The following is a 14,765-nucleotide window of genomic DNA, read 5'->3' as shown; positions in this document are numbered from 1 at the left end:
GTACTGTCAACAAATGCCACGAAAAAGGTCAATATCAACAATGCATCCGTCTCTCAATACTTTCTGATTACTGCCTGGAGGTTCTAGTGTTATCTTGTTATTTTTTGAGTTTTTTTGTGTATTGGGTGATGACGACTAAATGTATTGAGTATTTAGAGTTTTCCAGTATTGGATGTTTCACCTTTGAGGCCACAATAGTGCAGGGCACACTAACGTGATATGCTGATGTCGAGTGGAAGTAAAAAAAATGATGCAGTAGGCTACATAAAGCTGATAACTTATGAAATCAGTAAGACTTAACTTACAGTGATAATTGTGTTGATGCTGCGTGTGTATTTTTTACAATGAATAAACAAAACTCTACTAACTTGTATGTTTTGCCATGAGTAGCAGAAATAAAAAAATAACCTGGAGATGATAAAAGTATTCATATCAAATTGCAAAAGAAACAGTAACACTAACGGGCACTAAAAGTTGTGCAACTTAACCAGACTGCAGCAGCGAGTCTCTTCAAAGTCTGCAGGCAGCAGGAATCAGGAGTAATTCCCATGGGCTAACAAGCGAGGCTAACAGGCTAACAGGCTAAAGCTGCGGTAAACGAACGAATCTGGTGAGCCCGGAAGCTCCTCGGTCTCGGTCTCTTCAATACACATTTGGAGTGGTCAAGTGAGTATTTACGGAAGCAGGACGATGTGTAGTGGGATTGACTGGAAGTCTTTGGCACAGAAGAATAAGATATAATAAGAAGTATCAGGCTTTGACTACGTGACACTTGTTAGTTAGTAAGATCAACTGATTGTTGTTGTTTCTTTTTTAATGGTATTTGTTGACAATGAAAGAAATATCACCAGCCTTACCTTTTAAGACCATGTTGCTACATGAGATTTGGTAGGTTTTGCTCTCTTTACTACTTTTCATGTGAAAAATTAAAAACAATACTAAAGCAGGTCATATGGACCAGATTTGCGCAACATTAAGTTAACAAAGATGTAAATAGCCTGTATCCAACCCACTGATCCATGTTACCTTTGCATCGGCAGCGACACGCTGGCACGGCACATGCTGCTGACATGACGTGAGGAAAAGTCCCAACCGAAGCGTCCGGCCTGTTCTCTCAGACCCAGTATTCCCTGTGAGACTGAGTTTTCCCCGGTGACTGCAAAAATGATGCCATAAAATCTCTGAGTGAGTGTGACAGGTCGTGATCAAAACCAGCTGCCAATTAACTTAATGACTGGATCTATCACATTCAATTAGAAGGAGCCTATGAGCTGTCAATCCTGCTCGCTAAACAAAAACACAGGCCGAGAATGATCTCTTCGGGAGGCATGTCTCTGTCTTTGTGATCCTTATCTGACTGGCCCTGTGTCGTATTGGAAGCAGTCGGCCCTGACAGGTCCCAGGGATAAACTGCTGTATGAAAGGGGTCACCTCAACCTCTGGAATCCATCGTCAGCTTTCTGTCTTGCACAACTGACAAATGGTTTCAAACAGCATTCAGGGAGCTTTAGAAAGGTATTCCCCGATGTGTGTCTGCAGAGAGAATGAGAGAAAGAAACAAAGAGAGAGCGAGAGAGAGAAGGGAGAAAGAGAAAAAATAAGATAGAGGAGAGATCTAAGTGAGATAAATGAACCAAAACAAAACAAAGAATGAGAACCACTTTCCCTCAATTGGCTCCTTACTTTGGCAAAGGGCCTACTGTAATCCCCCAGAGGAGCTGCTATCTGGCAGGAGTTTGCTCCATGGTCAGTGTCTTTAACCCCAGATGATAACACTTAGCCCGGCCATAAAGAATAGGCCCTTTAACTGATCCATTAGCGTCCGATCCAAGAGAGCGGACCCACTGGTGTCTACTGAAACTTACCAGGAAGCCTTGAAGGAAAACAGCATGGCAGACATGTAGTGAGATCAAAGACAACCCCCTCCTCCCTATCCAGCTCTCAATCTCTCTTTCTCTCCCTCTGTCTACTATAGCCTCCTCGAGTAGGCTATGTCCACGTTATACTTGAAAATGCATCTTTTTCTCTCTGCTTTGGTCCTCTGTCGCAAAGCTGGTGTTTTTTCTAACTTGAGAATTAAGCATTTATTAAAATGGCCTCTCCATTGTGAATAAATCCTAAAACACCAGCCTTGTGTTTTAATGGGGATGAGGAAAACAGGAGTCGCTTGCACCAGCTTCAGACTTACGCTAGTTATAACGTAAGTGCGTCACAATGGAGATTCATGCATCATAGGCTGCACCATACAAACTAGTTCTTACGTAGAGATCAGTTGTAACATAATAACAGTTAGTGCCAGCTGTAAGTGTTGTTAAGATAATTGAACCAACGGACAAAAGTATTGTCAGCATACTAATATATGACCTGTTTACAGTGAAGAGTAAAAGAGGTAACATGGTCGACACAACTGACCTGACACTTGATCACAGTTCTCTTTAATAATGATGTGAACTTGAGAGATTTTACAAACAATACACTGTGCCTCCAATTACAAGACATTATGCCAATAACAATAAACCGGTTGAACTTACATTCACAAAGGATCGACAGTTAGGTTTAACAGCTTGCTTGCACCCTAAAACTGAAATTGTTGGAAGTTATGTTACAATTTGTGATTCTATGGTGACTTCCTGTTGACATAGTGGAGTGCTTTAGACTGGACGGTGCTACAGATGTTTCCTTAGCAACTGAGTTACACATTACTGAGGTCTTTACTACATATTTTTAAGTTTTAATGGTCCAACTTGATTTAGTAAATCTGTAGATTGAAACTATTTTCTAAGAACTTAAGAAAGACTTAACTCAAAAACTTGTTAATAGATTTACGAATAGCTGGTGCAACTATGGATGGATTATGAGAAAATGAGAAAACAGACATTTAATAGGCCCTAACCCCTTCTACACAGGAACAAGATTTCTTTGTGGCCATTTTGCGTGTCTTTGTAGTCATTTGGTATCTTTTTGCAGTCTTTGTAGTCATTTGATTTACTTTCCAACGAGAAATGTTGACAGTCACTTCAAACAGAGGTTCTGGCACAGGGGCCCCCTGACCCCTTTGGCCCCTGGGCCTGCGCCTGATGGGCCTGTTCAAAAAACCTTCCGTGGACGCAACCCAAGCCTGAAGTTTTGAGAAAAATTTTGCCTTAAGTGTGTTCTGATATGGTCATGGGCTGTGTACGAGTGAAGTTATCTGCAGTCACCAAAATAGCTGATCAGGCCAAACAGGTGTTGTCATTAACCTGTATTTATGTTAATTTTGTCAACTAACTCTGCAATCGTAAAATAGTGGCTTGAACAGTGTTTCAGCACAGGAAATACTTTCTGACAAGAAAAAAACAGCATATGTTGTTTATTGGAATGACTAATAGAACCTATGCTTTTGTGCTCTGTGACTAGTCTGTCAGAGGCAAAGGCAGAAATATCATGACCATGTTGTAGCGACATTGCTCTTTTGGTCACTAGTCTTTTTTGTACCTCAACCTAACCAAACCCAACAATAGCGGTGGCAGATCAGAAAACAGTCACATAAATAATTACTGTAAAGGTCACATGTAACAGTTTTGTATGAAAAGCCGTCTAGGCCCAAACTGAATACTTCACTTGCACGTACACATGCTATCTACTGGTACCACACACTTGTACATACGTGCATAATGTCATGCATAGACATACATACAGGCATGCATACACACACACGTGTGTGTGTGTGTGTGTGTGTTTATGATATGTGTGTATGAGCATGAGGATATATGAGTGTGAGTATGTATATATGTGTGTGCTTAGAAAATACGCATTTATATGCATGACAGTATGCACATATGTGCAAGTGCTTAGTACCGGCAGACACTTTGTGTTCAATTGTGGCCTAGACAGCCTCTCATAGCTTTGGAAGGCACTGACATAATGAATTCTGTCATTTAGTTTGGACGGCTTGTTGGTTCGTCTGGTTAACAGGTAGGATGTATGAGTCATGCTCAAATAACTTTTTATTGCTTGTTCAGTTGTCTAATAACAGAAACGGAAAGATATGCAAATAAAAACAATACTGACTCAGTGAGGCTGAAAATGAGGAGATGTAGCTGTTTTCCCATTGTTTTGGGATTCTTTTATTGGCTCTAAAAAAAAAACCAAGCTGAAAATGATAGTACATATGTTGTTTTCACACTTTGAGAGTAGCCTAAGCCTCCTCCTCGGATGCCTTTCCTGCTCTATCTGTCTGATACTGACCCTCCTCTCCCGCCTCTTCTCCCTCTCTTTCACTCTATCTCCGTGTTCTCCTTGAAATTCCTCCTCGGCAGCCTTTCCTCCCTTTTCTCCTATCGGCATCCTCTTTACCCCCTCTTTTCCTCCCCTACTCCTCCTCCCAACATCCCCCCTGTGCGCTCTCTCTTTCCTCACAGGCCTTTCCTCCCTCTCTTTACAAGCAACATCCCGCTGTCTTCCTCCCCCGGTGTTTTCAATTTAGCGCCACTATGAACCAGTTCAGATTGTAACGCTATCAATTAGTCAGCGACTCCAGCACGTTTATTTAATGGGGCCGGGAGTGAGCTTTGGTGATTTACAGGCTGCGAGGGAGATGTAAGGGAGAGATGTGCAGACATGGGCTGATATGGTTTTGAGTCTGTGGGAACGGAGCTTATGTACTGTGTACCTTGAGGATTTGGTCCTGCGGTTTAAGGTCCCTGTAGTAATGCGGTGAAACCTTCATAAGATGAAAAGGTTTGGAGAGGAAGAAAAGAAATGCAAAGGAAAAAGAGAATGTTTGAGATTTTCTGGAAGGCTAAATGTCTCTTTTCATATGTATTGGATTTCAACCGCAGCCTTTTTTGTGCAAGAGCTGCATTCTTGTGATAAACTGTGGAAATGCTCTAAGATAAAAACAGAAGGTATAAATGCTGTATTTTGATTCAGGATTTTGCTTTCAAAGTAAAAATGCAGCTTAAATCACCATCACTATTCAAAATTGCTAAGAATGATGTACTTTTTTTGTTTTTCAAATTTGTCTGTTTGGTGTATTTTGCTAAACTGACCAAAAGCAGATGATGTGATGTCACTTGGAAATATTTCCAGTGCAGCTACAAGAGTTTAAGCAGGAAACATTGATTTAAAGTTGATTATAAAAATACATTAATGGTTTTGCTGATGTTTAGCTAAAATAAAAGAAAAAACGTTTTCTTTTTTGTAAATTCACCATTTTGCTCCTACAGAAATTCATTGTTTAAGACAAGATTATATGAATAACTGATCACACAATGTAGCTACAAGAAATGTACTTTATTTGAGTCCTACAAGTCTTGTTTTTTTATGACAGGAAAACGCTGCATGTCTACAGTATATCATTACATTAAACAAAGTGTCCTCAGAAGTTTGTTATAAAGAATTTTGCGAAAAGTAGGAAATCACACACTGAAGTTTTAATAATTGTTTCACAAATTTTGTGCAAATTTCCAAACCTTTTGGCCAAAGAAAATGTTGCTAATCACTGTGTGTGTTTTCAACAACTACCTTCATGTGAACATTCTGAACAGTTTGCAACCGCATTATGTAGTTTTAACAGAACAAACAAACTGGTGTTTCTCCCAATGCAGAATAGCTTTACTGTGTTGCAACTATTTTGTGTCTTTTCTGTCTGGTTGCAGGTAAAGTGGTTAGAGGCAACATGCTGATGCCAACACTGCTGGAAATAAAACAGTTAGAAGAAGAACTCATCTTTTATTCAACATGTCGCTTCCCTTTATTAAAACGCCAACTACTTTTCCTCGTCTGAGCAAAACTCTTTCCTTCCTGGCATTTCAAAAAAATATCATATTTTTTCCTTTTTTGTCCCCCCTTAAGATCAGATATGTGCGCTACACTTTTATGTGTTCAGTGTGTTCACATCTCAACCTGCAATTAATATGTACAAGCGCATTTCCCAGAGATGGGAATTCTACACATTCACAGGTGTTACTCATTACCCACACGTCACTGTCGTTCCTGGAGATGGGAGATTTGTTCAAAAGATGGGAGTGTATTTCACATTAGTCTAACGGCACAGGGAGCACGTGGCCTCTTATCATTTGATATGTAACACATCAGTGCCTCCTCTGTCCTGCTTTCAGCTCCCTACAAAGGCCTCAGCTCAGTACTGTCCCACCCACAGACAGGAGAGAGAGGAGGAGAGGCAGTGAGTCCCAGTTCAATGTTATTACTATGAAGTAGGTAGACAGTGCACTGTATTTTTAGTTTACAAAAAATGACACTACTTTATTGTTTAGAACACACACACACACAATGATATGTCTTTTCGCTTAAGTCACCACTGACAACGTTTACACTCAGTTGCCAGTTTTTAACACCGAGCTGCTCTTATATGGGGTGGACAAAACATAAGAAACACCTCTCAGTATAATGCACTGCAATTCAGCAGCACCGCAAACTACAAAATGACAGTCTGAAACAGTTTAAACCAAAACTGAACGTTGTAACCTTTGCAGAGGTTGGATTAACTGATGCGGTTTTGAATTATTCTGTATTGGTTTTAGCTATGTGGACCTAATAAAGTGACAACTGAGCTAAAAAAAAATTTCAGAGGCCGATGGCTCTTTCTTTCAGTTGTCCATTGCATTATGAAAGATACACAACACAACATAGAAATTGGCATAGTTGAAGTGTACTCACACTTATTCCTTCAAGGAATGGCCATCGTTCCTGAAAAAAATTAAATAAATAAGCAAAGCTTGATGTCAGTCAAACTTATTAAGAAGAGAAAAACTGCTGAACTGTAAAATCATTACCCAAACATTCATCACAGACTACTGTCCTTGCTCAACTTTGACCTTCTGTGCTTGCCGTAGTTGAGCAGCCACAACTTTTTTTTTCTCCAAATAAAATAATGTCACCTTGATGTAATTTGTACAATCTTATCGGAGCTGATAGAAATGTTGGACAGACCCATGAAAATAAGAGTTTGTAAAATATGCAGACTTCACTTTTTAATGTTTTCTGACAGAAAACACCACGCACTCAAAACACAGCTAGTGTCAGTATGGGGTATGTAGTTGGGACAGCAGGTCAGGTGTGCGTGTGTTTGTATGAAACAGTGCGGGGGACCAGCCTGTTATGGGAGAACCAGAGAAGGGTTTGTTGGCTTGTCGGTACACACAGCCAATGACCTGTCGCCTGTCAGCGAGCCCCCACCTTGTCTCTCAGTGTCTTCCTCTTAATTACCCATCATTCTTCTCGCGGCAAGGCCCCTCACAAATTACAGCACATTGTCCCCTGCCGATCGGCCTGTCATCACACGGCTCCACGTTTCAGAGCAAGGCTCATTGTGAATGGAGAGCAGAGCTGGGGGGCCAGGGAGGGACTCACAAACACACACACACACACACACACACACACACACACACACACACACACACACACACACACACACACACACACACACACAGAGGCCAGGCCCATTAGCTCTGGTGCCAGCTGACTCTGTGACCCAGACGGTTTTCTGCCATGTCAGCAGGACTAAATGAGAGTGCTATGGCAGTAATACCCCCACGTACTCACACACACAAACACACACACACACACACACACACACACACACACACACACACACACACACACACACACACACACACAATGACACAATGATTAGACATCTTCTCTGTCGATCAGCTGAATGACTGTGTCACCCCTGGAATTGAGCAGAGAAGAAGTGACCCCTGTTTATAACATTGTTTAGCATTTGCAGCTGGATTCTCCTCAAAAGGATAGTCCACGTAGATGTTGTGCTAGAGGTGAAAATCCTAAAGCTTTGATGGATGAAAAGCTGGATCAACAGGGTACATTGACTTTTAATTTTCCTGTTTAGATGATAAGGAAATATTACATAATTTTCTTATTGTAATCAAATTCCATGTAAAGACCAAAACCAACAATATGTTGGTCCATTTCCCAGCCTCAAACCCATTTGTTTCTACTGAAGATGAAGATATACTGTCATTTTTTTTTTTTAAAAACCTAATTTTCTAAAACAACTGGGCACTGTAGATTTTAGCAAATGTTCCTCACACAGCAGCTCATAGTTTATTTGTTGAGGACTTTTTTCAACTGCAGATTCATGCACATTTGGTGCTGTAGTCAGTATTTACAGTAGCAGGACAGAATAAAGTAAAATAAACTACAGCACCCATGTTCATCGCTGTGGAGGAACATGTCAGCCGGTGTAACAATGTGGCTCACTGTATTCCCCTTACAAAAAAAGCTGCAGGAACTTGCCTCAGCTCATAGTACAAGAGGACAGACAGGATATCATTCAACACATCATACATAAAACCACCTGATATTTAAAATAAAGATTATATATGCAAAATACCACACATACTGTAGAAAATATTTGAGCTAGCTTTATTTTTAAAAAATCCCAGACAATATGTTCTTTGTTTGTACTGATTTAAATCCAGATTTTTTAAATTTACTTTTTTATTTATTTATTTTTTTTTCATGTTGAGCTCCTTGTTCCAATTGAACGTTTGTTTTAAAGTTTTGAGTTAAGGTGATATTTCTATCAGAAAACTGACATTTCTTTCACAGTTGTTCCCTTCTCCTGCTCACCTTGACCTGTTCGCAGACACAGTGAGAAAGGTATTGGTGGAGACACCGTCCTTCCACTTCGTTCTCCGTCGTTCAGACTCGCCGCAGCCTCTTTTTATCTTGCAGGAGGAACTGTTGCTGCTCCGAGCCTGCGTCTGCCAAGTTGTTGCGTCAGTCGAACGTTAAAAACCTATTGAAAAACAAACACATAGTAAAATTTAATTGTAGGCATTTGCCTTGGGTATGAGGGCTCGCAATTTTACTGTTTCTCTTGATTATTACCTAAAATGCAGGCAAAACACTAATTAATAATCACAAGCATATGCCGTGTGAAGCGTGGAATTCTTTTACTGTGGCATTAGGTGCAAATGAGATTAAAAGTGCAGGAATAGATCCTCCATCCAACATGTTCACTTTAAACAGCTCCTTTGACGGCTTATTTCTCTTGGTGTAAGCAAAAATGTTGGTGACAATTTTAGTTTGAATTAAAATGACACTTAGAGGAAATGATCACATTAATAAAAACTAAACATAGAGCTTACAGTATTTTTGGTCAACTCTTGAGCTCAGTTTTCGTACCGCATTTGCACCGGAGATTTTGTCCTACAGTGCTGCTAATATGACAAAAAAAAAGTGCCATGTGTATGAAGAATGTAACACCCCACAGCTCCCAAACAAATACCTCTTAATTATATGCAATTGGCCTTCTTTCCCCTTCGACCGCTGACTGGGACACATGAAAGCGCTGGTAATTGTAAGAGTGGCTGCGTTTATGTGGGGGGGGGGACTGAATGTGACGCGGCTGTAAAAAATAAAAATGGAAGGCTCTCATTGAATACAATGACTTCCTTCCTCTCTCTCTCTCGCTGCCTATGTCGCCCAAGCTGGGGAAGAGAGGAGGAAAAAAAAAATCTCCATTTGGCACTGATTAGGGAAGACGCAAATTTGAAGGAGGGGGCTTGGAGACCACAGGGGTTACACACATGTATCTGAAGCCACGACACTCTGGGCCCCCTCTAATTTAGATGTCTAAGAATCTGCTGTATGTGCTGCCTCATGCCAGTAAGTCTCAGCCTCACTGTAAATAAATGGCACAGGGCAGTGCGCAGTCACCCCCATTTGTAAGCCATTAAAATATTTTCTCTGTGACATATTAATTAGGGTGTTGCGTTTGTGTCTTCTCGCCTGTGCATGTGCTTTTGTATGTGTTTGTGGTTTCATTCATGAAACTTTACACGCCGAACGGGGACAAAACAGCTCCACACCAATTTCATCTTAGCTTATTGTTTAAAAACAAAGACTCAGATGTCTGGAGATGACTCATACTGGAAGTCTCACTGCAACTGTGATAAACTTTCTCCTTAACCAACAGGGCAGTATTAGGATTTTGGAAACACCGAGGACACGATGCATCCCCCGGACATCCTCAGAAAATGTTGATCAGAAACCCCAAAAAAACTGTGAAATTTGGAATTTTAAATATTTTATTCATTTAGTTCACTTTCTGTAAATTCTGTCTGCTGTTTGGTTCAGAACCGGTCGCGTACAGCGGGTTTTAAAGGCTTTTCTTTGTTGTTGTTGAAAACAGCTAGTTGCTACTCTCAACTAGACTAATGAGAGCGATGGGACTGAAGCAAAACAGTAAAGTTGCGGGTTGCACTGAAACGCTCTCTCTAAATGGTCAGATACTGGATTCTGCAAAGGGAAGCTTGTTATATGTATTCTATTATCAAGGTCAGTCTGGGGAAGTATACTGCAAATTTATTTACCCTTTTCTCTGTGACTTTTTTGCAGAAAAGAAAAAATGTGGGAGATGAAAGTGTAACACAGATGGCATGCTAATTAGAATAGCAAAGGCAAACTGATTTCAGCGTTACTTGTTTTAACTGGAACGAATTGAAATTGAATTTCTAGATCTCTGAATCTCTTTCTGTCTCAGATACAAACACAGCGTTGATTTCCCTCTAGCATATCTTCTCTCTCTTCATGTCGATTATCTTTGTATCTCTTGGCTCTGCTGGGAAAATTACGGCTCTAATAACTTTCATTCAAGGCCCCCGTAGCATCAGTAAAATGTTTACTACAAGAACGCAGAAAGGTCCTTTGGTGAAGGCATGCGTTCGTTACAGAGCCTTTGACTCAATTCAATGTGTATAAATATATCCATTTCATTATGGAGGCCAGTCAAATATTTGTTTCAGCGGTTTTCCCCCCATATAATGTAAATTGCTGCAAGCTGTTGCACTTGGAAAATGTTTTCTGCCTTCACATAAATCACAGCTAAATGTTGCATTCAAATGACTACAGACAGGCAATTTATTCTTGGCTTCCCTGGTCCCCTTGAGAGAGGCTTGTGGCGAGAGGGTCGCTTCGGTTTTTAATAGCGTCTGTCATTATTTGTTGACAGTTGTTCATCATCGTTTCCAAATTTATTGTGTCCTCCTGAGCAGTATTTCTTTGTTTTCTCTGCAGTTAAGACCACTGTCAAATGAAGTCAGGGGTGAAAACATGTCAAGAATTAGGCCACCGTCAGGACATGACATGACTTTTTTCTGTCATGTCCTGTTTTTTGTGAAGTTATGGGGGATTACTATAATAACCATCCTTGCCTGTTGCTCAGAACCTTGCTCAAGTCATACAAGAATTTCTTGGTCTTCTTTCTTGTCTTACTTTTGGTTTCCATGCGACACCATGTAACCAGAGCCACAGACCTGCAATACCACCTCAAATCGACAGTGACATTTTCATTACTGTTATAAAGGAGAATAACTTCAATGATATATCATCAACGGGCAGTAAGAAGATCCAGTGGTGTAACTGTAGTTGCCTAATAACAGAAAACCACGGCTGTCCTGTGCAGTGTGAGTTAGTGCTGCTGCTGAGCTACTCAGTGTCAGCTTTAACTGAATCTCAGTGGGGTTTTTCTGACTCTCGGCTGAGCGTCTAAGTGGCCCCGAGTCACCCCTCTGAGGGATTTTGGGGAATCTGTCAGCAGTGGCAAGCAGAGTTAATCCTGCAGAAATCTGTGTTTTAGCTGCCTGTTAACCGAAGTCCTACATGATAATGACAATGTAGAGCAGACGTGCAACTGATGGTGTGATGAGGTAGGCCTCTGCTGAGTGTAACCACCTCTGAAGCCTGGTGCAATGAAGTGGACCCACCTGCTAATACTGGCAATGCTTTTATTACAAGCTGCAGGTGGGGAAAATACCTTCACGTCAGGCTGCTTGTGGTAATTACATGCAGGATATGTGGGATTTCAACACACTTCCCATAAAGGCTGAAGACAGCGGATTGCCTTTGAGGTCTGTACTGGAAGTTACTGTGGAAATGTGGCAATAGTATTTAGTATTTAATGATAGTTACAAATCAGAAAATTATGAGATTCCATAAACAACAGTTATACCAAAGGTATTAAAAAAATGAATTAACACAGTAACCGCGGAAACTGGATTCAAAAAAACGAAAGACTAGCTGTCAGATAGTTACGTTTTACAATAGTTAGGCTCCCATCCAGATGTAACACAGTTTTTCAGCTGAATTACGAGAAAGTCTGCAAAAACAGAATGAGTGTTTCTAGTCACTACTGTTATGTGAATATTAGGAATTGGTTTTTGTAGAGATAAACAGCTGCTGGTGCTAGTTCTCCTGTTGGGTGCCAGTAAACCACTGCAGACGAGGAGGGTGCAATGAGATGATGTAATTATAAGAGAATTACTCAAACCTCGAGCCATGAAAACAAGGTTAGAGGGTGTGGTAGTTACGTTTGTTTCATGTATTAATCAGAGGGTCGCTACAGTCTCCTCATTGCTCAACACTCATCTGATGTTTTCGTCTGCTGCGATTTTCAGTCTCTTCGGTGGACCTTAAAGTCCCATGCTCCATGTTTTTTTTTGCGCTAAGTCTGTTTCTAATCCACTTGGTCACATTTTGCTTTTATCGACTCACCAACGTCTCCACCTCAGCTAAGTGTAAAAAAAAGATTTTTTTTGCAATTTTTTTGCAATTTTCTGCTCCATATGCATTTTGAAAAGGCACATAAATACAGGTGGATGGAAACCCAACTCATTAATCTCCAGCAAAAGGTCAACATCAAGTCCCCATAGGAAGTAGAGTACAGTAATGGAGCTGATAAACATACACAGAGTCCGCGAGAGTAAAACTAACAAGAGTAAAATACGTGTCAATTATCTCGACAGTAATTCAGCAGCTACTTACTACATTAGCTCCAGACAGCTAGTATAGTTGCTAGCTTGGTTAACATTAAACTGATCATAAAAACACTAAATTCTAATAAAATCAGCAATCACGAAATAGCTGTAATTACAGAAGTACCTGCGGATAATGCTCCAACAGGGACATTTGGGGAGTAGATAACAGGTGGCTGCTGGTATTTGCTTGGTCACAGATCTGTAAAAATGGTAGATGTAACAATGTCAGTTAAACAACAGCTGCTATAGACACTTGAAACTGTGCATTTTCTCCCATTGACATCTTAAAATGTTTAACATTTCTGAGTGTTACTGAGGAGCAGAGATGTCGCTTAGTGGCTACTCCAGCATTAAATAAATGTTTTTCAGTGGTTCTTGGGTCGGCCTTTTTCGGGAAGCCCCGATCCTGGACCAGGTCCCCGGAACATGTCAAGAATTACAAACTCGTTGGGGGTTGTAAAATGTTGTCGGGGTCCAAGAATTTGTAGCCGTACCCTGCCCTGCTCATTGCACCTGGCAAACTTGTCATGTCCCTCCAAACTGCTCTGGGATATACGGTCATGAAGAAAAAGCAAGGGGTACTTGATTTGACTAAAGATCATGTTGATGAGTCCTAATTCAGTTTTGTCACAAATGTTTGGCTAATACAGTTTCAGAGTAGGTTTACAGTCAGTTTGTAAAGTGCCTTCAGGAGAGACAAGCAGTCAGCTCAATAGCTAAGCACGCATGAATAATGGGAGGGAGAAAAATGTAGCGTTATTATTTAACATGGGAGGCTATAGTTAGATGATCGTTATATACAGAAATATAGATCAACTGTGTTTCTTTTGGAAAAGTACAGTCTTCAATTAAAAGTCAGTTCTTTTAAAACAAAGGGTTTTTTAAAACATGATTATGATGAACTGATGATGAGGCATAACAAAATTTTCCCTCAACAATAAAAACTCAATACTTTACTCTACAGTGACTGGTTAATCAAGATTTCAGACATTTCCAAATCATCATTTTTGCACCATAACCGACAGGTGTAATGTCATACATTTTTTTTATCACATATATATTATATTGCTACATATGGTCAATTATGTAGCAAATAGGGAGAGATTGCAGACACAGGTTCTATTTTAAGGCGTATTTCAGGGACTGTAAAAGAGAAACAGATGAGAATCTGGTACAGTGAACTCAATCCGAACATTGTACTTAACGTACTTATATGATGGAATTTGATTTATGGTTTGTGTGTCAACACTGACACCAGCAGAGAGAGAGAGAGAGAGGAGAGACACCCAGAGGGAGAGGAAGACGGATCTGTGAGGACATCCTGAAATAAAGAGAATGACACTCCCGGAGAGGGAGAGAGGGAGAGAGAGAAAGAGACAGACGCTCCATCAGTAAGTGTTTTTCATGTTAATATTTAAACATTGCCGACACCACAATACAGACCATAAACAAAGCTCTTAAATAAAATTGATTAGCTGGAGGTGAAGTAAGTAGTCAAATAATCAGATAGTTGAATGTCAGAAAAATAAAGCTACTTTAATACTATGTTATTATAGTATTTTGATAATCGGTTAATTGTTTAAGTCGTTTTTCAAGCAAAACTGCCAAACATTCCCCTGGTTCCAGCTTCTCAGATGAGAGGATGTGCTGCTTTTCTGTGCCTTATGAACTGAATATCTTTGGGTTTGAATCTGTTTATCAAACAAAGCAAGCAATTTGATGGCATCACCCAGGAAATTCTGATGGGCCTTTGTCACTATGATCTGACATTTTATAGACCAAAATCATCTGCACATTAGCCAATAACGAAAATAATCATTAGTTGCAGTGCTCATTAGTTATATCGACAGTAATATAAGTTACAAAAAACAAAGTAGTAGATTCCACATTCTACATTTCCCATAATGCAGCTCAGTGGCATCTTTCATCAGCATGATCAGGTTCATTTTTTTCAAACTTTGGAAAGCTCCCTTCAGAGCC

The sequence above is a fragment of the Xiphias gladius genome, chromosome 15, assembly GCF_016859285.1.
Source record: "Xiphias gladius isolate SHS-SW01 ecotype Sanya breed wild chromosome 15, ASM1685928v1, whole genome shotgun sequence".
NCBI classification, from domain to species: Eukaryota; Metazoa; Chordata; class Actinopteri; order Istiophoriformes; family Xiphiidae; genus Xiphias; species Xiphias gladius.
Note: the sequence above shows the minus strand (reverse complement) of the source record.